This window comes from Equus asinus, chromosome 7 (genome assembly GCF_041296235.1).
Source record: "Equus asinus isolate D_3611 breed Donkey chromosome 7, EquAss-T2T_v2, whole genome shotgun sequence".
Lineage (NCBI taxonomy): Eukaryota > Metazoa > Chordata > Mammalia > Perissodactyla > Equidae > Equus > Equus asinus.
This window is the reverse complement of record NC_091796.1, coordinates 26,871,817-26,896,661: the sequence shown is the minus strand read 5'-3', so window position 1 is coordinate 26,896,661 and position 24,845 is coordinate 26,871,817. Positions and strand designations below refer to the sequence as shown.

General features: G+C 52.7%; 1 protein-coding gene across 6 annotated transcripts in view; it reads left to right on the top strand.

Moving 5' to 3' along the window:
• The first annotated feature begins 747 nt into the window (after window positions 1–747).
• Window positions 748–24,845, top strand: part of CTIF (cap binding complex dependent translation initiation factor) — a 291,174-nt gene continuing 267,076 nt past the window's right edge. For 2 of the 6 annotated variants that reach the window (XM_044774703.2, XM_044774696.2), the window contains exon 1: window positions 765–1,022. The gene's annotated coding sequence lies outside the window, so the exon portion shown is untranslated. Of the gene's footprint in view, window positions 1,023–1,577; window positions 1,730–24,845 lie in introns of those variants that run through there. The other 4 variants (XM_044774705.2, XM_044774704.2, XM_044774701.2 and 1 more) reach the window with 4 other exon arrangements.

Here is a 24,845-nt window from a genome sequence, read left to right as displayed (position 1 = left end):
ACCCCCTTTGCTTGGAGGGGTGTACAGCATCGTATATTTCTCCTGAAGGCCTCTCTGCGCCAAGTTCAGTGCCTGGCACCTAGTAGGAACACCGAAAACATTGGTGATTTGGTTAGGTGATTACTGAATGATCCATTGCATTGAATTTTCCCAGACACCACGTCCCTCTTTCCCAGCCCTCAGCATGGCCAATGGAAAATTAATTGGTTGCAAAGTGCATATCTAATTACAACATCCCGCCCCTGCCACGGAGATGTTCAAATGTTAATTATAACATGTGCATCTCAATAACAGACGTTAGCATTTAATGCAGCATTAATAACGCCACTCGGGCCGCCCGGTGCATACACAAAGCTTCCTTTTATCTGCCATTAGGACAGGTTTTGGACTTTAAGCTCGGAAGTCCTCATCCTTAAAGCCTTCCAGCCCCTAAAACTAAACGTTTCCCTGAAAGCCTGGACAGCACCTAAGCCCCCGGTTCTCCCAATGCAGAGGTCCCCACCCAGGGTCGCGCCGGGGTTGGCGGGAAGGGAGCGTAAGACGGCTGCTTTCGGCGTCACTCCCCTGGGCTGTCTCGGCTGCTCTGGCTGCATCTCCGGCGTCCCGGCAGCGCCCGGCTCTCCCGGGCCCGCCATCCTGGGAAAGAAAGGCGAACTACATTACCCAGCAGGCCTCCCGCCGCCCTCTTTCCTTTCAAGTCTTTGCACGTGGCCGGAGGGGAGGGTGGGGCCTGGACGTCACTCTCCTACATTCTCTTTCCCTGTGTCAGAGCAGGGTTCATTTTTTTTCCTTCCTCTACTCCCTCCCCCCCACCCGCCCCTCCCTCCCTCTTTCCCTTCCCTCCCTCCCTCCCCTCTCGGCTGGGTTTGTGCGCTGGGGCGCCCGATCCCCTCCGCAGCCGGGACGCGCAGAACTCGAGGCAGGAGTCGGCTCTTCCGAGCCTCTTCCCTCCCTTCCCCTTCCCTGCCCCCTCCCCCCACCCCCCGACTCGGGCTCGGAGCAGCGGCCAGAGGGACCCCGAGGTGAGCATCCCCCCGTCCGCCCCCCTCTTTTAGTCATCTCAGCTTGCCCATCGATTCGGGGACCCAGGAGGAGGGCTGCGTGACGTGCGCGTGCTTAGAGATAAATCCGGGAAAACCGCCCCAAACAATTAGCCCCCTTCTCCCTTCCTGCGCCGGGGCAGTCGGGCGTCCGCGCCCATCCACCGTGCCCGCCTCTGTTGAGGACCGCACTCCCCGATCTCGTCCCCTCCCCAGGTTAGCCTCTTTCCTGCCGGGTTCCCCGCCCGGGGGGGAGCTGTAGCCCTGGAGCTCTGGTGAGGAGGGGGGTGCTTGGGGGGCGCACGGCTGGAGCCCGGTTTGCGTTGGAGCCGCGCGGTGTAGCCGCTGTCATGTGCCGGGTTCCGACCCGCGGGGGAGGAAGAGAGCGAGCGTGATTCCTCTCCCTTTTGTTTTGAAGCCCGCATTTGCTGCATCGAGCAGTTGGTTTAGTACCAGCCAAACTTGCAGCTGTTCTGACTGCGCTCCGCTGAGGTTGGGAGCGCGGCTCCCGGCCGGAGGCTGCTGCACTCGCGGCTGCCGGAGGGACCCCGAGAGAGTGTCTCCACCCCGCCCCTCCCTCCTCTGGTGACTGATTGTGTCTGTGGCAGCGGCCGTGTGTGTGCGCGCCCGTCCCCGCGGGCGCGGGGATGTCTGTCGTCTAGACAGGCTGCACCCTCCCTCCGTCCCCGGTGAGCCCGCGGGCCGCGGGGGGCGCGGGGGATGGGAGCAGAGGATGAAACCGGATCGGTGCATCTATTGCGGTTGCAGCTTTGGACATTCCCCGCGGTGGTGATTCTGTTGGCATTTTTATTATTCCTGTCGCCGCGGTGTAGTTGGGCCTGGGGAATAGGTCCGCCCGGCGGATTGGGGGTTAAGTTGACAGGCTCTGAAAAGCTAGCTTGCGGTGGCGAGTGACCCGAGCAGCCAGGGGTGGGCTCTGGCTCGGGTTCTTCAGGATGACGAGCAGGTGACCGTCCCGGACGGCGGTCGTGGGGGAGGGCGGGCAGGGGGCGGTGGCTCGGTCTGCGGCGGAGGTCCGGGGAACCTGAGGGCCGCGTGCCGGAGCCTGGGTGCGACTGGAGAAGGCGTCCCGGGGACCGCGCGTCTGAGCTGGGTATTTCTCTCCATTGACGATAAAAGACAATCGGGGGTCCGAGCCCCTCATCTGGGTGGCATTGGCTGTTTGGTTTCGTTGAGTTTGGGGGCTGGGGGGCAGGTGTGAGCAAGGAGGGCGGTGCGGCATGTAAAGGGGAGGGATGGCCGGCGGCGCCGCGTGCGTCCCCACCCCGGGGAGTGAGGCGTCGCCTCCCCCGCCCAGCTGTTTGTGTGTACACACCGCTCTGGCGTGTGTGTGCGGGGGGCGGGGACCGCAGACCGCGGCGTAGTGGGGACACGCGTGGGCCCCGATCCCCCGCGGGGATTGGTCCTGCCAGCCCCCTCGTGGTCCCAGTTGGGCTTGTTGTGGTGTGTGTGTCCGCGCGCACGCACCCAGGTTACTAGGAGAGGGGGTCGTGAGGCTGTGGGCCCGGGACGATACTGGGGTTGTGTGCGCGCGGGCTCCATGAAGGAGTCCGCGTCCCGCCCTGCAGCCAGAGTCGCACCGTCCCTCCCTCCGCGTCCCCAATGCCCCCTGACCCAGAGGACTGGCCGCCTTCTCAGCGGCGCGGGGGGCTGGTCTGGCCGGGCCGGGAGGAGCCGCGGGAGCGCGCGTGTCGCCGCGGCCCGCCCGACACGCTCGGGGTGACCCTTGCACCGCGGCGCTCTGTGGGTGCGCGTGCCCGTGCGCCCGCCTCTGCCTTCGCAGACCTTGGAGAGAATCAGCGCGCTCTGCGACCCCGCTCCCGGTCCTTGGTCCTGGGGATGGTGGGGATCAAAGGCTGCCCGGCCGCCCCGGCCCGGCCCTGCCCGGCGTTGCCGCCTGCACCGCTGTCCGGTGTCCAGCGGGCCCGGGCCTTTGCCCTCTCGGCGCTCGGCTCCGCGGTCGGGGGATTATCTCCCAGGCCAGGGGCCCGCGCGCTAAGGCAGGAAGCGGCTGGAGCCTCCGAGGGCGAAAGTGACACAGCACGGGCGCCGCCGGCTGCCGCCACCCGAGCCGGAGGGGAGAGGAAGGAGCCTCCCAGAGGGAGGGGAGGAGCCGCGGCTGTAGTCCCGGTTCCTCCTGCCCAGCACCCGGCCTGGGCCGAAAACCTCAGGAATCTCGGCTCCGAGCATGCTCGGACCGAGCAAGGAAATTGCCTGGCTTTCGAGAAAACCCAATTACACGAGAACAGAATGCGCAGAACAGACGTTAGAAGATATGCAGTCCCTCACAGAATGCACTCAGGTTGCCTGAGGAAACTCCCTTTGAGTGTTTGAAACACGATTCGGTTTACACAGGGATCATCTCATCGCCTGTGTCAGGTGTCGGTCCTGCGTAACGTCCGCTTAGAGGCAGTAATTTTGTAACTCATTCTGGGGTACGGTGTCATCAGTGATTAACAGAGTGCTAGAATAATCATCTGTCTGTATGACTTTACAGAGCAGGGTTTTCCCCCTTGTATCATCATTTTTTAAGAGAGTCCTGTGAGGTAGGGGGGTTATTAACCTCATTTTACAGATGAGCACACCGAGGCCCCAAAAGTCCCATGACTTGCCTGGGGCCTCTCAGTAGGGGAAGGGCTGCTTCCCCATAACTGTGATTTCTCTTCCAGCCTATGGCTTTTTATTTAAATAGTGGCCACTTTTTTTTTTTTTTTTTTTTGAGAGTAGGTCTTGACACCTCAGGAAATACTGAACCTGAGAAAGTGGGTAAATTATGCTGGTATTTTTTCTTTGTCAAAACACGTTTGATTTGTTACTAGTGCCTAATGAGAATGGTCACTAAAGAACAGAAGTCTGCATTGCTGTTATTATCTGTCATCTGATAGCTTGCTGTTGGTGACGGGGTATCAGTTCCGATACATCCAGTATATACCAGCGTCATGCCTGCATGGGATATGTGCATATGGTACATATGTTAATGCAACACATGCCTATGTTCACATGGGTGCAGTTCACGGAGTCCTCATCCAATCCAAGGTTTACCCTTTAGTTACTGGTTTCAAAGCCATCTGATTTAAAGTGTGGGCCCCTGAGAAACCATCTCAGGTTATACTCCCCGCTCTGCTCCCTCTCCAGGGACGAGGAAGCCCAGAAAAGAGCAGAGAGCTCATGCATGCCTGTATGTATTTCTCCAAGTCTGTGAAAATGAAGGTTCATAGGCACAGCCTGGAGGGTTGTTAGGTTTACCCAATGAATCAACCGTTCATTCACAAATATATATCAAGCACCTACATGTTTATCTTGAAGTGCATACAAAGAAAATTTAACACGCAGTCCTTGCTTGCTAAAAGACATATTCTAGCTGTGCAGACAAATGTAAGCTTCTGAGTCTGGCAAAAGTTTATTGAGCCCCTACCTTAGGCTAGATCCACCACTGTGTTTGGGCACACAAAGATAGTGTAGCAGAAACAGCTGAGTTACGGTGCAGTAAAGCCGATGATTTAGAGCCTATGGGAGGGAACAAATCATAAATATTTTAGAGTGCTCACCCTGGGACTCAGTCAGTTTCACGTATGTTGGTTGCAAGGGACTCATCATGCCAGTTCTCATCCTGGAACAAATGCAGAAGATAGCAACAGAGGACGAAGAGCCTTGCGTCCCTTGTTACCTCTGGACTTCAGGCTGTTTGGAACCCTCCTGGTGGGCCTGGAGGTATGTCCTTCTGTAGACATTAGGCAGCTAGTGGGAAATGACCCCACAGCCAACCAACAGATTCACTCTGCTGGGCAATGAGGAGCTGGCAAGTTGTTCTCCATGGTCCTGCCCCAGCTCTGCTGGGCTGTGATGGGCTGTGATGGGCTGGGATAGGCTGCCTTCCGTGATAGACTGTGGCTTTGGTCAAGGTCTTACTTCGGCCCTGCCTGAGTTAGTAGTCTCTCTCTTACAGGTCTGTGTAGATGTTTTAATATGCGTCTGCTTTTTATCTCTTCCTAAACTCACTTCTGGGGTCCCTGACACTGTCCTCCAGTTTCATCCCAGTGTGTGGGGGGGTCCACAGCTCTTGTTTTAAGCTTCCGCTGTTTGCAGTTCAGATCATGAAGGAGGAAGCAGGAGGGAGTGGTTGGGATGGAGCTAGAATCCCGAGCCCAGATAGAGAACAGGAGGTACAAACAGACGGGCAAATTGCAGTCTCTGGGAATTCTCCAAACGTGGTGGCATTTCTGCATAGCTTACCCGCTAATGTGGCAGCCCCTTTGGTTGTTCTTTTAGGGGAATCCTCTACCTCTGGGCCTCACTGCTGACTCACTGGTCACCTGAGCCCAGCTGCTCACTTCGAGCTCTGCTCTTCTGCCCCCTGCCTCATCCTTCACGCCATTTAATTTAGAACAATGCTGTGATGGTGGCCTTCTCCCTGAATTATCACCATGCTGACTGTCGACATCTGCCTTGTGTTTCTGAATTAAACCCAGGCCAGAGCTGTGGTTCAGAACAGAGTAAGAACAGACACATCGTCGGATCCTGGGCACCCAGAGCTTGAAGGGCCTTGCCCATGAGCTGATCTCCATGTGAAGACCCTGAGGCCTGGAGAGGTGCAATGACTTGCCCAAAGTCTCAGGGAGCCCTTGGGAGAGTGGGACAAGAAACCTTGGATTTGGATACCTCATCATTCTTCTGCTCTATACCGTGATGCTTTCTGAAAAAAAGTGGAGTTCTTCCCAAAGAGTGAGAGGACTCTCTATTTTCTCTCCTTTCCTCTGGTTCTGGGAAAGGCATTAGGATTGATGTTTTAGTCTCCAGATTGCTCTCCTTTGAGACAGGGCTGCCCTCCCCTGTCTTTCATCTTGGCATCCGGGACTCTGGATGAGGGCATATATTTCGGAAGATGGCAGGCCTTGGGGCCTTCTAGCACTCGTAAGTTTGGTTGGTGGCTTTCCCTTCCCATGGCAGGGTCCTTAGGAACCTCCTGAAAGTGTTTGCAAAGCTCTTACGTATGTACATTTTTCTAGGAACGGGATTGTAGGTTTCATTCGATGCTCTCCCGACTCCAGAAGGACGAAAACTCCTGGGGTGGGAGGTGGTGGAGTTGGGTAGGGGGTTGGTTGGCAGTGAAGACTGTTATCACACCCTACACTTGATGTGGCTTTACTGTTTCCAGAGTGTTTCACACAAATTATCCCGTCTGCTTTTTACAATAGTCCTGCGAGGCTGTTGTCATGATTCCCGTTTTGTAGATGAGGAAACTGAGCCTCCGTGGTTAGTGACCTGCTGAAGTCACAAGGAAGTAGCTGAGCAGGGATCTGAACCCAGGTCTTCAGACTTCAAGTCCAGTGCCTGGGGCTGAGGGGGCCCCCACGTTGCATCACCATTACTGTTTTGTGCATGGAGCTTCCTTATGTCTGCAGTTGGCTCCTATCCAGCCACAGAGAGAGACTCAAGTGCTAACTTACCCAGGGGGTGGGATGGATAAAAGGTAGTTATCTCACCTGTGATGTGTGGAGTGGGGCCAGTTCGGGACCGTTTCATGGAAGAGCTGAATTTGGGAGTAGGCCTGGGGTGGACCTGGAGGAGGTTTTTCAGCCGGGACAATGGCCCAAAAGCGGTAAAGGGGAAATTGTGTGTGCTTGGGGTGGGGATGGATCATCCCACAGTCAGAAGGCGCTTCTTAATAGGGATCAGGCTCTGTTCTATGCCCAGCTCTGTGCTAGACCTGGGGCTACAACAGGGAGCAGGCCCAGCCTCCCGCCTTCACAGGGCCCACTGGCTCACAGGAGAGACAGACACGTAACAGTTAAGTTCAGTATGGTGTGGCGAGCGCAGTGGTAGCGAAAGTTCCGGAAGCTTTACAGTAGCACGGACAAGGGGCACCTGTTCTATCCTCAGAGATCAGGGAGGGCTTCCAAAGGGAGCAACACAGGAGCGGAATCGGAGTGGCTGAAAGGATCTAGCCAGGCGAGGAGACTGGTGAGGGGCATTGTGGGGAAGGAAGAGTGTGTGCAGAGGTGTGGCGGCTGAGGCTGGCTGGTGTAGGAAGGGTGGCTGCAGCGAGGTCAAGAACAGGGGCGGGGAGGGGCTTTGGGAGCCTGCTGAGGACCTTGGCTGTTAGCCTGCAGGTCGAGCATGGAGGACAGGGTGTAAGAAGAGTCGAGGCATACCGCCATGAATCGGAAGGGAACAGGACTGGCACCAGGCGGCCACTGGGCTGAGGAGGCAGTGACAGGCTCCAGACGGTGTCCAGGTAAAATGAGTGAGGCCTGGCTGGAACCACAGCCACCGTGTGTATGGGGATGGAGGGAAGATCATGTATTCCAAATACTGGGGGAGTAAAGTCTGCAGTGATGGCTTGGCTCTGGGAGATAAGGAGGATGTCTCAGTGACTCCCAGGATTCTGGCCTCGCTGAGCCGGTGGATGGTGGCCTTCACCCAGGTGTGAACTTCTGGCTGCTGGAGCCGGTCTTCTGGGCTTAGAGTGAGTTCATTGTGGTGAGTTCAGTGTTAGACACCTTGAATTTGAATTGCAGAAGGATATTGCAGTGGAGCTGTCTTACAGATGACACAACACCCAGGTTGCAAGCCGGAAGCAGAAGGACGGGCAGAAGCGCCAGTTCTAGGAGTGGGACGAGCTCTGCACCTGAGTGTGACCGTGGTAGGGGCTGCTGCAGACAATGAGAAGACCTCTTCCTCCCGCTGTCAGAGAATCCTTTGTCATGCCGGGGCCGCTGTCGTCAGGGAAGCCAGGCGGGGATGCTGTGTCATGCTGGAGGCCCAGCTGGCAGATTCCAGCAACAGCCAAGAGTGTGCTTCAGCTGGGAGCATTGGAGTGAGTTAGGGGAGAGGCATTTTCTTTTTTTTTTTCAGCAAATGTTTATTAGTATTCATTTCCCCATTAGTTTTTATTTTCAAATGCCTCCACCCTTCCTTAGCTTAGGCATTTTCATTTTTTAACATCCATGGTAAGCAGAGCGCTGTCTCAGGCCCTTGGAGCATGAGTAAAGGGCGGGGAAGACACGGACCCTGCTTTGGAGGAGCAGGCAATCTAGTTGGGAGACAGGATGTGGACACAGGAAGCCGCTGAAAAGCTGTAACAACCTGGGCAAATAGATTGCGAATTAAATAGGAGAGTGATGTGGCCGCTGCTCCTTCTCTCGTGTTGCTATGTTCTAGGGCTGATGTGTATCAGGCAGAGCTCCAGTCTTTGCATTTTTAAATTCTCAGGACCCAAAATAGCAACTGGCACATAGTAGGTGTTCACCCTGCGTTTGTGGATCTGCAAGGATGTGGCCAGAATTAGTTGCTTGGAGTGGGAGGTCAGCCAGGGAAGATTTCCATGAACAAGTCCAAAGAAGGTATCCCAACACCGATTGAGACTATTTTTCGTACCACAGTGGAGTAAAAATCTTGAAAACTTTCCAAGTACCCAGCACCAAGAAATGCTGTATAAAATGTAACTAGCATCCTTTCAAAGAAGAGCTAAGCTCATAGGATATAAGGGAAATCCCCAGAGAACTCAGGATTGTGGACGGTAAGCTTGTGCTTATGCTAGGCCGGTCCTGGGGGTGGGGGTGGTTGGTGGGGTGTTGAGGGGTAGTGCTGGTGTCAGAGCCAAAGGGAGTTGAATCCTGACAGTGCCTTCTCCAGGGCTGGAGACAGCCTGGGAGCTGGAATGGAGACCCTGCCTAAAAAGGGCCCCTGCAGAGGTTTGCACGCTTGGAGAAAGGATGGGCTAGACATCGGCCCGTTGGCATGGAAGCAGGGGAGCTTGTCTGTCTTAGTCTGGATTTGGGGCGGGGAAAAAATCTTCCCTGAAAACTTGAAACCTCAGGCCTGTTATGGCTTCGGATGCCAACTAGACACGTGGTCTGGAGGTGCTCAAGAGAAAGCATTAGCATATAAACCCTCCAGGGGCCAGGGGCCTCCAGCCTGAGGGTTCTAGGCTCTCAGGGGCCCTGGGCAAGTTCTGGGGCTCTTCACCTTCGCTGGCTTGGGTGTCCACTTGGAGAGATGCTGCAGGACCAGGATGGCCTGAATAAGTGAGGAGGAGGAGAGAGAGGTTCTGGTGGGAACCTTCTAAAAGGGCCTTCGAGACAACTGCACACTCGTGGAGGAACGTACAGGGCAGTGGAGAAGGGCTGTTCCTGTCCCAGGTCTTTATCGCTTCCCAGAAGCCTGCAGACAGCCCGTCCAGCAAGGCCAGGATGTTCTCCCCTGCTTCTACTCAGGCCAGGTCATTGCAGATGGGACTTCTGTCTGGGTTCCCCCTAAGGGTGCCCTGTGCAGAATTCTGCGGCTACCGGTCCCCCAGACCACACGCCGCATCGTCTTCCTCATGCTCAGAGTCTAGAGTTGCTAGAACTTCAGACTTGGGAGATATGTTAGAGGTCACCTAGTTAGTCCCCTACCTGCTGTGAGAATCCTGACCACATCGCACTTGCTCCAGCACTTTCCGCGGCTGGAGCATCCTGCTGTATGAGCAGCACCTTCCCCCGTGAGAAGGCTTCCGCAGCTAGAAAGGCCTTGTATGTGGCTCAGCCACAGCCCGGCCGTTTCCACCCATCGCCCCTTCAGCTGTTGCGAGAGATGCTTTCCAGGCCTTTTGCCAGCCCACTTGCCTCTGCTAGAAGGGCCTTAATTTGTCAAGCTAAGATTCTGTGAGAATCCAGCCAACTTTCATCCTATGGTCCTTAGCACAGAGGGAGCTTTTGAAGATAGATGGAAGGTTAGCTGAGCTGGCTGCATAGGCGCAGTCTGTGATATAGAAGTTCTGAGAAGCTTTGGCTCCGTGCTTCTCAGAGATCGTGAAAGAAGCAACAGCACGCACACTGCACATTCTTTCCTCCAACCCCCAGAATACATTTCAGCTTGTGAGAAAATGACTCAGGAACCCAACGCAGGGCTGACGTTCCCTGAGTGTCTGTTATGTGTCGGGCACAGTGCTGGGTAGTCTCTGTGGGCCTCACCAGTAAAAGTAACTTCTGTGAGGGAGGGGGACAGAGACCGGGAATTGCCTGCTGTTGTGACAATTGAGCCCTGAAGTTATTCAGAAAGAATGTGTGTGGTTCCCTCTGCGGTGGGTGGAGCGGACATTCCCCCTGCTGTCCCCTCATAGGGCCTTCCCCTGGGGGAGGCAATGTCATGAGCTCACCACTAGCTGAGGACCCACGGCCTTTGCCATATTCCTGGGGCATTTGCTGAGATGCTTATGAGTTTGAACCATGAGATCAAGAAAGTGGTCTGCTGGGGAAACCACGTCTCAGTGTGTCACAAACAGGAGAGTGTTCACAGTCAGTGTATTTTAGAGCATGTGGCTGTTCTGTCTCTTGGTGTCGGTCTACAGTGCCCGAGTTCTTTGCATCTGTGGGATGCTGAGCGTCTGCAGGGTTCATATATTCACGAGGTTCCCCCCTGGGTTATGAGGAGCACGAGCTGCCTTTGCAGCGAGGCTCCATCAGCCAGCTGGATGGCCGGACGTGCACGACCAGTTTACTCAGCGCCCTGGGCTGACAGGGCTCAGTGGTGAGGGTGAGGCCTTCTGGGAAAGCAGCCGATTTCTCCTCTTCTCCCTGCAAAAATTGTTCCTCATACCCACATTCTCCTGGCTTCCCTCAATCCTTTGAGCTTAAGGCTGTTACCTCTGTTCACATTTGACTTAGTTCAGCTGACATGCATCAGACGCCTGCTGCAGGTCAGGATCTGTGAACAAGGTGAGATGAATTTGAGCGAGCCCGGCAGGACCCCAGCCTCTCATCTTCCTCTTGGTGGGGAAGGCAGAATGGCCGCACGCTCCCGGAGTGTGGGAAACACTGGGTAAGCAGAAAGAAAAGTGTGCTGAGGCCACCGGAAGTAGAGACTGCCTAATTTTCTGACCAAATGGAGATACTTTTGAGAGTGAAGCAGGGTGCTATTGATAATCAAGCCAGGACACAGACGTAAACTGGGACCATCCTGGGCAAATGGGGGCTTACGGCCACAGGGACCAGGGAGGGTGTATGGGTGTGGGTCGCACCTGACACTGTTATCAGTCATTTAAGCTGCAGGGCGCACATAGGGGTGATGGGCTTGCACACAAGAGAAACCAGCATCTGTTTCCCCATTTTGCTTAAGGGCTAGAGAGGAAAACACTATCTGTGGGGACTGGGGGCTCAGAATTCTGATGGGGCTCAATTTACAACCACAAGATTATATTTCACCATAATCTTTGTTTTGGGGTGGGAGATGGAAGTTTGGGGAGGTGTTAACAACCTGGCTTGTAGGATAATATTGGCTATAGGTAAAAGAACCCTGGACTAACCTGGCTTAAAAAACAAGGTATTTATAGACTCACATAGCCAGAAGTCTGGAGGCAAGTTTCTAGGGTTGGTTAATTCAGTGGGTTAGTGATAATTTCGAGGACTCATTCTAACCTTCTAGGCTACCATTTTCAGCATGTGGGCCTTTGTCCTCAGGCTTGTCCCCTCATGGTCACAGCACAGCTGCCACTGCTCCAGGCATCACATTCTCATGTAGCTGTATCCAAAAGCAGGCAGAAGGTGAGTTTCTCCTTCTGTCTTAATTTATCAGGGAGAGAAGGCTTTCCCAGCATCCCTCTGCTAGAATTTCCATCCAGTCCCGTTGAAGAGCAATAGATCAATACCCATGCCTCAGCTCCACGGAGGCTGAGAAAGCAAGTCTCTGGTGTTTTCTGCCTCAGCTGTAGCAAGAGGTGAGCTCTGCTTGCAAGGAGGTGGGGAGGGGAATGACGGTTGGATGAGCAATGATTAACGTTTGCCTTACCAAATTCCAATATGATTTTATTTATTTATTTGTGGAGGTATCAGGTTTATCAAGATATAATTTTTTGTACCTCAATATAATGGGGGTTAAAAAAAGAACAAACCCACCCTCTGGCTCTGGCAACCACTGATCTGCTTCCTTCCACTATAGTTTTCCCTCTTCCGGTAATTATTATTTCCTAACCCGCAGGTGATACTAGGGCACAGGACCTGAGGTGTCCTGTGGAGGCCTTTTGTGTGGTCTCAGTCGGTGCGTCCTATGCCCCTCCCCCCAGCAGCTTCTTCAGCTTTCCCGCCACTGGGGCCAGGTAGAGAACCCTGGTAGGCAGAATTGTCCAGAGGGAGGGAGCGTATGTTGCTGATGGCCCAGACAGCAGGACTGGGGATGGCTGAGGGACTGAGGCTCTGGCTGGTCAGTGGCAGACAGTGGTCACCTGTGCGGGCAGCCATGGCATTGAGCGAGGACGCTGTTTCTTAGCATAGCTTGGGCACCCTGGATCTGCCGAGTCAGTTCTCCTGCCCGTGCGGATTGGGAGCTCTGGCCCCCAGGAATGCAGGCCAATGAAAGACTGGTGGACACCACCTTCCCCTCCCCAAACCACCAGCCCTTCATCCATACAGACGACCCAGGCCACGGAGCCAGCCACCTAACCCCCTGGGGCAAAACCGCCCCCTCTGGGCGCTCCTACACTCTGCTCCCACGGTCAGTTTTGTCCTCCTCGTCCACCCCAGCATTTGGCCTGTGAATGTCCAGGGCATTTAGCACTTTCCATCACTCCCATCATTCCTTGGCTCCTTGCCTGAGCTGTTCTCTGAGATCATAAGCACCTTGAAGATGCTGTCCTCCTCTGAGTCAGCTGTGGATTTCCCGTAGGGCTGGGGCAGTGCCTGCCACAGGATCCAGGCTCCGTGAAAGAACATCTTTTTTGAAGCAGAAAGCATATTTGAAGAATGAGAAAAGGCACTTGCTGGTTTTGGACATCTCTCCGGATTCAAAACCCATTCAGTGTGGCCCAGCACAGTGCCCTGGATGAGGACTTACGGATCTCTAAGTATTCCTTCCCTAAAGAGGAAGGAGGGTGCTCCACCCTGCTATGATGGGTTGAAGTGTATCCCCCAGAAAGGCGTGTGGAAGTCCTAACCCGCAGTATTCGGAATGTGACTGTATTTGGAGATGAGGCCCCTAAAGAGATGATTGAGGTCCTAGGGGTGGGCTGAATCCACTGTGACTGATGTCCTTAAAAGAGGAGGAGATTAGGACACAGACAAGAAGACAGAGACCTGGAACACTTGGGACAACATGTGAGGCCACACGGACAAGGTGGCCGTCTGCAAGGCCAAGGAGGGAGGCCCCAGAAGAAACCAACCCTGCTGACACCTTCATCTCCGACTTCTAGCCTCCAGAACTGTGAGAAAATAAATTCTCTTGTTTAGGCTGCCCAGTCTGTGCTATTTTGTTGTGACACCCAGGCGAAAAGCCCAGGCCGGTGTGACTCCAAAACCTGGGCTCTTTGCTCCGTTAGCTGCTGTGTTTGGGCCATGGGGGACATGTCTGTCAACTCAGGGATTAAACAGGTGGTATTTCTACTGAAACCCTGGGGCAATCCAATAATAACTTTAAAAACCTAACATTTATTAAGTATTACAGTGTTTAAGTGCTTAGGGAGCACTTTACATGTAATCTTAATTAGCCTTCACAGCCTCTATTTTATAGATGAGAAAATGAGGGCACAGAGAGGTTAAGTAACTTACCCTAGCTCACACAGCTAAAAGGCAGCATAGCTAATATTCCTGGAGTTTTGCCTTTTAACCGTCACACCCAGGAACTGACAGGGTATGCTGAAGTTCCCTTGCGGTGTTCTGAAAAAGGTCACTGGTCTTAGATTTGCCACGAGTGATCTGGGGGATTCAGGCAAGTCACTTCACCCCTTGATGTTTTCTCCTTGGTGACGTCAGGGATTGCACGAGATAATATCTAAGGCCCTGATCGCCTCACTCTCATGTTCCCAGTGCCCGGCCTCTGAGGCAGGGATTATATTCTCAGCGCGGAAGAATCCCTATGACGTCATCGTCAGCCTTTGCCGTCACCTAAGGCAGCTGCTTTACGTCTGCCTGCTTTGGCCGGGTGGCCTGTGGTTTGGCAGTTTGCTCCTTCCCTGTAAAAGGGATTTGTTCAATAAGGTTGAAATTATCCCCACCCCGTGCCAGGCCCCGTTCTAGGTCTTTTAAGGATGTGGGCTTGAGTTACATCCACCAAGGGCTACGGGGATGGGGCCGCAGGTGAGGGACCCCTCCTGGTAAGACCCACGCGGGTGACTGCAGCCTCATCCGTGCCCGAGGGAAGCCAGCCGTTGGGCAGCAAACCTTGGGAGCCCGAGTTGGACCAGAGACCTCTGCGTCCTCAGCCTCGTCCTGTCTCCTTTTCCCCTGAGACCCAGGGAGATGGCGGGATGGGGAGGAGGGGCCATGGCCTGGTTCCGGGGTTCCGCAGACCGAAAACAGAGCGGTCGGAACAAGGAGGTTGGCGGGGCTGCTCTGGGACGTTCTTGGGGACGTGGTTTTAAACCTCCGGAAGCCCAGCTCCTGGTTTATCCCCATAGAGTTTTAGCGCCTTTGTTATCTCATTGGAGCCAAGTTTACTTAATGGATCTCTAGTAGACTTTAGCACCAGGAAAGCAGTTGAGTGTCAAGTTCCTCATTCCGCAGCCGTCCGCTTATGACCTCTATGGCTCCCAGTCCCAAGCTCTCTGGTCCTGCGTTCAGACACGGGGAAGAAGAGGCCTTCAGACCCCGGAGGTGAGGACACGCCGGCCACACCTGAGTGCTGTGGATGGGGGTTGTTCATTGTCCCCTCCCTTAGGGCTGTTGTCGGCGGCATGGGGTTATCACTCCTGGTATTCTCGTGAGGTGGCTGAAGAGTGGCAGGGCTAACGCACTTCTTCCAACGGGGACCTTGAGGCAGGAGAAACCAGGTGACTTGGCCAGGGTCGCATGCCACACTTGCCAGTGAGAATACAAGGTCGCATGCCACACTTGCCAGTGAGAACCAGTGAGAGCTGGTTCTCCATTCAGTAAATGCCCTCTCTGTGCCTTAAAGGATGGCATTTACACCACTGATGGACTGCAGGCTGATTTTCAGTTGAATGCCTATGAACATGTGAAAAATTTAACTCCGTGTGTTCATTTCAATGTGCATTAAAGAAAAAAAACATAACTAGTACATGGAACTTGTGATTTCATTATTGCTCAGCAGGAAGCTAAGTTTAATAAAAAGTCAATACAAGGTCAGTAATAATATTACAGCTAGTACACAGGTGTGACAGAAAACTCCAAGGTGGCGAATGTGGGGAAATGCAGCGTAGGCAAGTTTGGGTTGGGTTTATGTCACATGGCACTGGGAGGGTTTTGAATAATACATGCCCAGTTTCAGCCCATGGCATCCTCTTCTTATGTAACAAATGTGGGTTTCTAAATAATTATGTACATACAACTTTTATATATATGATTGCAATTTGAATTCACAAAAGGTTGTCGTTACCTAAAGACAACCTTAGTAAATATTTTTGTAAAGCAAAGATTCTTTTTAGATAGTTTCCAGTTTCTTTCAAAAGGACGTGTTTTGCAAATTTAGACTTTTAAACAGTAAATTCTGTTGTCCAGGATTTTGATAACCAGAAACTTCTTAACTGGCACCTGAATGACTTCAGCCCGATGACAGTTAGTACACGTAATTGTCAGAAAGATCATTTTAGCATCAAATGTACTGCAATAAAGAATGTGCTCGTTGACATCCATTCTCCAACCAATGGTAAAGACTCTTGTCTAAAGTTAACTAAGGGGTGCCTTTTAGAGCTAACTCATCCTAGTAAACCTGACAAAGTTTTGCTACGCGAATTCAGATAATCTATAAGAGTTATGCTGAAGTTGAGACAACCACTTGTAACACCGGACTCAACATTTTTAGGCCAGAATATTCTCTTCCATATTGTAAGCGATGGTGACCATATTTTCTGAACCAACTGTCAGGATGCATGTTTGAATATTTGAAATCAGAACTTCTCCCAACTGTCATCTTATATCTAGATCAGGACTCTGGAGTCTCATTCTCAAATTTGTCAAGATGCTCATACAAGTTCAAAATTCTTTTTTTTAATAAAAATATTGGTCCTACCTTCAGATCCTCCTGAGAAGTACTTTTTTCGTTCTAGTTTCTCCCAGAATATCTTAACTCCTTATGATTCTGCTCCCAGTACGATGTGTGTGTGGGTTTTCCACACCCTTGAACAATTCGGTGACACCTGCTGGGTGTCCTACAATTCAACTCAATTCTGACCTTAGCTACCTGGAGAGACTGTCAGATCCCACAGGGAAAGGACTCAGTCCCACAAGACCTCCCCCGCCCCCCGCAACATCAGATGCTGTGCTTCTGACTGACTGACGATAGACTGGAGGTTCCAACGACCCCTCCTTGGGTTTGGTTAATTTGTTAGAGAGGCTCACAGAACTCAGATGGAAGAGATGCATAGGGCCAGGCATGGGGAAAGGGCACAGAGCTTCCATGCCTCTGGAGCAGGCCACACTCTGAGGATCTCCAAGTGTCCATCAACCTGGAAGCTCTCTGAGTCCATCCTTTTGGGTATTTAGGGAGGCTTAATTACATAGATATGATTGATTAAATCATTGGCCATTGGTAATCGAGTCAACCACCAGGCCCTCCCTCCTCCCCTGGGGGTCAGGGTTGGGGGTGGGGGGGGACTGAAAGTTCCAACCCTCCAACCATATGCTTGGTTCCCCTGGCAACCAGCCCCCCGTCCTTAGGTGCTTCCAAAAGTCACCCCATTTACGTAAACCCAGTTATGGTGGAAAGGGGTTTGTTAGGAATATCAGGACACCTCTGTCACTCTTGTAAATTCCAAGGGTTTTAGGAGAAGATCAAATATATATTTCTTATTATAAATCACAATATCACACTGCTTTATGAATATAACAGAATGTTAAACCTGGGGTCTGCATTCCCCTCCCAACCCCCAAATTCCCAAGAAACAATATTTTTCTGTCACCTGTGGGAGCAGATAGCTCTGTGACCTGAGTAAATGATTGAAATTTAAGAGCCTTTTCTAGTTATTATTGCTGTGTAGCCAACCACCCTAAATCTTAGTGGCTTAAACGATAATAATCCTTTATTCTGCTCCTGAGTCTGCAATTTGGGCAGTTTCCAACAGGTGCAGCTCACCTCTGCTCCACACAGCATCATCTGGGCCAGCTCACTCAGGGCCGGAAGATCCACTTTCAAGATGCTCATTCCTGTGGCTGGCATGTTGTGCTGGCTGTTGATTCTTCTCCATGTGGGCTTCTCCATGGGGCTGCTTGGACTTCCTGAAAGCATGGGGGCTGCCGTCCAAAAGTGAACATCCCAAGACACAGGAAGGAGAAGCTGCCAATTCCTTAAAGGTTTGGCCTAGAAACGGGCTCATGTCACTTCTGTGTACCATGGGTCAAGCAGTCACCAAGTCCAGCTCCGAGGAAGAGACAGACCCTGCTTCTGGATGAGAGGAGTGTCAGAGATTTGGGGGGCGGGGGGGGGGGGGCATGTCTTAAACCACAAGAACTGGTCTCACAGAAGGGGAGTGTCCTTCCTTCTCACAGACCTTCCCAGAGGCTTAAATTTCATCTTCTACTTGCAACCTTTTGTGGAAGATGAAAAAAGAAATGTTATAAAACCCTGTTTGTATCATTTGAACTTAGTTATAGTTAGTGTCTTGTGGGAAGTCCCTTTTATCTTCTAATTCTTTAGCAAGTGTCTTCCCCTTGTCGTGGGTATCTGGGCTTCATTTCATCAGTCACTCCCAGAGTTCCCTGGAATGCAGAAGTGCAGGTGGCCTTCCTGGTGGGGGTCGCTGCCCCCTGATTGGTCCTTCCAGTCCTTCCATCGTGGTCGTCTCCCCGCTTGTTGCTGGGCCATCCATACTTATTGGCTTTCTCAGAGCAAGACCCTGTGCTGGCTGCTGGGGGACTACAGAGATGAATCAGGAGACACCCCACCCCTGTGCTCCACCTCAGGGAGCCCAGGGTTGTATCATACATGGAAAGCAATGGCCTGTGTCACTTTGTCCTCTTCAGCTGGCGGAACGCAATAGGAGCATGTCTGCTGGGAATGCAGCGTTCATACTTTTCTCTCTCTTTCCGGGACCCTTGATTTTAGAGAGTGCCCTGGTCTAGGAGGGCAGAGCCCTGGGTTCCAGCTATGCCAAATACCTCCCCACTCGGCTTTCCTCACCTGTAAAATAGGGTATTTGTCTGGTCCGGGGGCCAGCAAACTGCGGCCGCAGACCCAAGCCGGCCCCAGGCCTTTTCCTAAGTGACGTTTGTTGGAACACAGTCATGCCTGCTGCTCTGTGTGTCCGCGGTTGCCTTGGCCAGTGGCAACAGAGACCATATGACCCACAAAGCCTAAATTAGTTACTCTCTGGCACTTTACAGAAAGTTTGTGGACCCCTCGTCTAGAAGAATGGTCTTCAAACTTCATTTTAGCCACAAAGTTCTTTCTTCAAATAACTTTAAAATTTTTATTTACCAATCAGTCTGTTCTTCTAACAGCGTGCCAGGCATTGTACCAAGTGTTTTAAAATTATTGACTGATTTAATCCTTTCAAAAACCCTATGAGATGGGTATTATTATCATCCTAATTTTAGAGAAGAGAAAATTGAGACAGAGTTAACAGAGAGGTTAAGTAACTTGCCTGAGGCCACACAACTAATAAGTGGCAAAGGCAAGATTCGAATTTAGCAGGCTGGCTCTGGACCCATGGTCTTACCTGCTGCTCTGTGCTGCTGCTCAGTGGGGGCCTGCTGTGAAAACTGGGTGGAGCGGGGCCTGCTGACTAGAACTGGTATGGGGCTGGTCAGCATCTTCCCCTCATCCCTCGGCTCCTCTCTCTGCAGCCCCCAGGGCCCTCAAGCCATATCTGACAACCTCTGGAGGCTGTAAGCTTAGCAAATTAATAGGGTTCTAAGCTTGTGGAGGGGACTTTAGCTTGTTCTGGTTTCCACAAGAGGAGTGGATCCTTGGGTTGGGAACTCAAGCAGGCCTGGCCCCATAGAGCACTGTTCACTGGGAATGAGGACTCCAGACAAATACCACTTCTAGGTGACTGTAATTATGCCCAATAAAAATAAGTGCTCAGAGACCAAGGTCCACCTTTCAGAACAATAACTGGAAGAAGGCATCTTTCAATTAATTGCAATGCCCCAAACAAATATAAAAACCGGTAAATCTATCTGGAGCTGTTCCCGGGGCTAGAGTGATTGACCTCAGAATCACACCATAAAACTCAGCAAGGGCTGCCTTCCCACACTGAATGTCACCTTCCCAGCTCCCTGCTACCGAGAACCACAAATCAGCCCTCAGGTGTTAAGAGACAGCAGCCATGTTTCTTGGGAAGGTGGGGGGAGGGGGGCCTGGGGCTGCAGAGGGGCCCTTGGGGTATTCCTTGTATGCAGATTACTGTCTTGACTGAGCCCCCTTTTCCCGTAACAGGCGTCTTCAGGGATGAAAGGCAGCCTCCCCTGCCTTTTGGGGCAGAAGCGCTCCTAGGAGCTGGCAGGTGAGGGTGGCTCAGTTTTGCTGCCTGTGGAAAGCGGACCCTGATCTTGGTGTGGTTTAAAGGTGACTGGCGTCTTGGAGGAGACGTCATTCTTTGGTGTTTTGGCTGGTCTCTACAATGGCGCCTATTCAATTTAGTGATTTAAGAGGACTTCTGATTCCTATGGGCCCCCGTCCCCCTGGCCTGTAACTCCTCTGCTGTACAGAAGGGTCTCTCCTATTCTCAGGTTTTTGCTGACCCTGCCTTTTCTCCTAGGTTTGTGTCCCTGCCTGCCTCAGTGGGGCTACAGACCCCCTGTAGGGTGTAGGGTGTAGGGTGGGCTCTTTCTAAGCGCTCCCCTCCTGCCCCCTCCACCAGACAACAGCACACCGGTCCCCACCCCCACCCCCACAATGGTGAAAGGCCAGAAGGTTCCAAAGCGAAAGGGGCTTTTGTAAGAGTGGCTGGAACCCCTTCCTTTCCCAGATGTTCTGCCGGCCACCTGGGATGCAGAGCAGGCAGGGGCCTTGCAGGTCTGGGGGGCCAGACTGCCTGTACAGGATGGACGCCCTGCTGGGGTGGGGGCCAGTGGGGTACAGGTCAGTGCAACAGTCCTGGGGCAGCTCCATGCGCTCCAGACAGCTCCTTCCCCAGGCCTCGATGAAGGTCCCCAAAGCCTGGCTCTCCTCTAGCTTGTCCTAGAAGAGTATTTAATCTCATTCACCTAATAATTAACTATAGATGGAAAGCAACAGGTACTTGAATAAAATGAAATTGTTTAATTTGGGGGAGATATTTTGGAAAATAGAAGCTTGGTTCTCATTGAAGATACCTCATTAAAATGTGTGGTTGTGTTTTTAACAACTTAAAAAATGTCATTGAAATTATGGTGCCACCACTGCATTAAAATACATTTGAAGACAAGAACCGTCCCCGCTGATTCCTTGATGCTGTGTTAATTTTTGCATCTTATATCCCTTTCCCCTTTAACAGCAGTTGGTTGATTTGCAGTTATGTTAAATCCTTCTGTATACTTAATTAGCTTGTTTTTTATTTGTTTCAAGTCCCGTTTGTTACTGATGTCACGGGTTTTCCGTGGATCCAAGCTTCCCGGCTCTGTTGCATCACTGCCTTCATCAGCAGCACGTTCTCAGCAGAGTATCTGGTTTCAGTTTGTGCTTCCGGCTGTCTGTTGTGGGGGTGGGGGCCGCTTTTCCTTCCCTCCTCCTAAAGGAAACAGCTGAGAAATCGCCAGGGTTGTCGTCCCCTTAAATAACACCAGCTGCCGCTCCTGTGTGTCGTGTGTTATGAATTTACCAAGTGCCCTCCTGCCTTGTGTGTGGGGTAGGCAGGTCTTCTTATTGTCACTCTACAAAGATGCTCCGAGGGATTAAGGCCCCAGCAGGGGGTCACAGCTGACACCGGGACCAGAGCCACGTCCTCTTGTGCTCGATCCTGTGCTCTTTCTGCCACACCACAGGACCACAGGACCAGCCGTAGACACCAGGGACGGGGCCTCTGTGCTTTGGTCCTCTACAGTGGGGATAATGATAGTGCCTGGTTCATCGGGCCGCTGGGAGGCTGAAGGAGCTGTTAGATATGCTTAGGATGGTGCCTGGTGACAATACATGTGAGCTCTTAGGAGGGGTGGTAGAAGATCCCCCCATGTGGGGGACAGCCGGATCACATGGCTCGGGCACACCATCCAGAAATGCAGCTACAACCTGTGCCCAGGTAAGCCTCACACGAGGTGAGAAGGTTGGGCCCTCCTGTGTGACTTTGTGGCTGTCCCGCACGGTGCGCCTCGTGTTCCAGCCTCCAGAAGTCATGCCCTTTCCTTCCTCAGGGCAGATCGACCAGGAGGCCAAGGGTGGACACCAGGCTGCTTGTAGAGCTGGACTGACGATCTTTTGCGGAAACACAGGGCCCTTCAGGCGGGGATCTTGGCGTGCTCTGCGGGCTTTTTTAACCCATAGCGAGTTTTGCCAGCCCATTTTACGGACGGAGGCTGCGGTCACCTGGCATTGTGGCTCCCAGCCTTGCCTAACTTGACACCTTCTCGGTGTCACCAACTATACGGGCACACACAAAGGAGTAAAACCATCAGCGGGGAAGTGTGTGGTGTGTAAAGAAAGAGGGGGTTCATTCGTTCATTTCGCCAGCATGTACTATAGTAAGCTGGGGTGCGGCTGTGAGCGGGACAGAGCCTCCTGGAGCTTTGTGACCACGACTAGCCACGCTCCAGCGCACGCTGGGAAAGGGGAGAAAGCTGGGCCCAGGGCTGGAGGGCCGGGAGGGGAGTGGTGTCTGGGGTGAGGGCAGAGTCCTGCAGGAAGTGGGGGTATACGGGAGGGGGCAGGGGCGTGACCTGTTTGGGGAGCCCCAGGAGGCCTTTGGGCTGGAGAGGAGCGAGCAAAGGAGAGCGTGCAAGCCAGCCCACCCTGCCGCGAGGACCCGGATCTTGGATGGACCTGGCCTTGGACTCAGTAACGTAGGAAGCCTTTGGAGGCTGTGAGTCGCATGCGCTGAGACGGGGTTCGGGGGGACGGGGTGCTGCGGTATGACCTGGAGAGCGGAGCAGCTCTCACCTCTGACCCTGGCACGGGGCTTGGATTTGGGAACCTCCAGCATCTGCGTTTCCGGCTTATCCAGGAGCCTTGAGGCATGCTGTTCCCACTGGGGACATTCCAGTGACCTCCTGGAGTTTGATGGCGCTCTCCCTCCCACCGCGCAGGATCGCTGAGGGTCACAAAGGAGGGGCCTGCCTCCTTTGTGCTTTTAGCAGAATTCCCTCTCCTGATGTTGAGCTTCTGGAACTCCATATTTGCGCCCCTCTCGGTGAGCGGCACATAGTAGGTCTCCCCAAAGCTGTAGGAAAGAGATAGGAGCTAAAACCCAAAACTAGGTCCTGTGACTGGCCAGCACCTCGGGGAGGCACTTAAGAGGGAAGAAGTTGAGGTTTTCATGGCCAAGATGGGCTTGGTGTGTGTGGGGTTTGCCCTCACAAGCGTTGGTGGCAGGGACGGAGGTCAGTCCATCCACGACACAGCGGGGACGTCCTTGCCTCGCCGTGGGCAGCCACCCCATTCCCAGTTTTGGAGGTGACAGCTGGGCCAGCAGCTACTGCCTTGGGGCCAGCCTCTTCCTCTTGCGTGCCGCTTTGGGATGGGCATTCCGGTTCTTTGGGAAGACTGTGGAAACCTCCTTGGCGATAGCTCTGGGTCGCTGACGAGAGGGGCTTTTTAGAAGGGATCAATAATGCTGGAGTTATGCCTAAAGGACAGGGCTTCCTGGGCACTCCTATTTGGCTTGCAATACCCCACGGCCAGCGGCCCACCTCACTCAGGCCTGGCTGAGAGACCATAGGTTTGGATTTTCATTCAATCATTAAATTTTTAAAAGTCTATGAAATGGATAGTCAAAGAGTTAATAGTCTCATTTATTCGACTAACTTGTTCAACAGATGTTTTTGAGCAGCAGTTATGTATCAGGCTTTTTTCTAGGAGCTGGGAATACAGCAAGTGAACAAACTTCTTGCCCTTGAGGTCTAGTCTGATAACAAGAGGTCGTCCTTAAAGAAAGACTCTGGAATCTGTAAATAGTAACTCCTGGAGTTTGCATAGGCATTGGTTTAAGGATCATTAGCTTTGTGAGGGAGAGGCAGGGACCGTGGGGTAGTTGGGATGTCCAGGGACACAGGGAGGCACAAGCAGTGTGGCTGGAGGCCAGGCAGACAGCATGGACAATCCAGCACTCTTGCAATGTGGCAGAAGCTGGGAAGAATGAGCTTCTGTTTACCAAGCTGAGCTTGTAAACAGCTATTTCTGAACATGCTTATGTTGTGGAGGTGACTTATGCCTGTCTCGTCTACTGATAGACCAAGTGTTATTGAATAGTTTCTTTGTGTCCAGGTATACGGGGCTGGTGGGAAGGTGTGCTCCCTGGCCTAGGGACTAACATGGTTAAGCAATTTACAAACAAAATAAGGGCAAGTCTGTTCAGAGATACCTCGTGTGGCTGGACCTGAGAGCACTGTGGAAAGACCTCAGTGACAGCAGTCAGGGAAGGCTCCCTGGAGGAGGTGGCTCCTAGGCTAGTCGGAAAGAAGTGGGGAAGGTGTTCTCAGAGGGGTGGTAACATATGAGCATGGCTTGTGTCCATCAGGCAGCATGACTGGTCTGTCACAATGGAGTTGGCGATGGAAGGGGACAGAGGTTAGAGGGCAGGGGGCACTGCAGACCAGTAAGGGTTTGATGTGATCTGTACCTGGGAGCCATTGAAGGTTTTGCAGCAGAGGAGAAATCTGGTAATGGTGATGTTTTCGAGTGTCTGTGGTGTCAGCGATGGTGGGAGGGAGCTGGGAGCAGATGAACGTGAGTCCAGAGAACCTGGGTCTTGCCCAAAAAGTCACAGGGTCACAGATAAATCATTCACTTTTTTTTTTTTTTTTTTTTGCTGAGGAAGATTTCTCCTGAGCTAACATCTATGCCAATCTTCCTTATTTTGTATGTGAGCTGCCACCACAGCATGGCCACTGACAGACAAGTGGTGTAGACCCATGCCTGGGAACTGAACCCAGGCTGCCAAAGCAGAGCATGCCAAACTTAACCACTAGGGAATGGGGCCGGCCCCTACCTCACTCACTCTTTGTGCCTCGGTTTATGTCACCTATAAAATGAAAATAAGATTTCTAATCCTGGCTATTTCACAGATTTGCTGTGAGTCTTAACTTTAGGAATATATGTGACAATCCTTTAGAAAAAAAAAAAGTAAAGTGTTAATTCAAGAGAAAAATCCAGGCTAGGGGTGTCAGGATCCCCTTCTCACTCTGACTTCCTGTGCCTCGGAGATGGCAAGAAGTGAGAGAGAATCTCGTTTCCTTGTGGGTAAATGACACGGTCCACACGTCAGAGAACCGAGGAGAGGAGTGGGCTCCCGAGCATCGGCCATGTTTGCATCTGACCCCACACCACGCCCTGTGGTGGGGAAACTGAAGGGACCCTGAACCACAGCCGCGTCAGCACTGGAGCCCGGCAGACAGGACAGGGCCCTGACACACGCTCCTGTGTCAGTGTGTGGGGCCACCATGCCCCAGACTAGGGCTTAAACAGCACAGATTCTTTTTCTTACGATTCCGGAGCCTAGAAGTCCAGCATCGAGGTGCCGGCAGGTCCGGTTTCTCCCGAGGCCTCGCTCCTTGGCCACTCCTCTCCATGTCCTCACGTGGTCTTCTCTGTGTGTGTGTCTCTGTCCTAATCTCTTCTTATGAGGAGACCAGTCCTGTTGGATTAGGGCCCCTACTAATGACCTCATTTTACCTTAATTACCTCTTTAAAGGCACAATCTCCGAATACAGTCGTGTCTGAGGTCTGAGGTACTGCAGTTTGGGTTAGGACTTCCGCCATAGGTCTTCCATGAATTGGGGGCGGGGGACA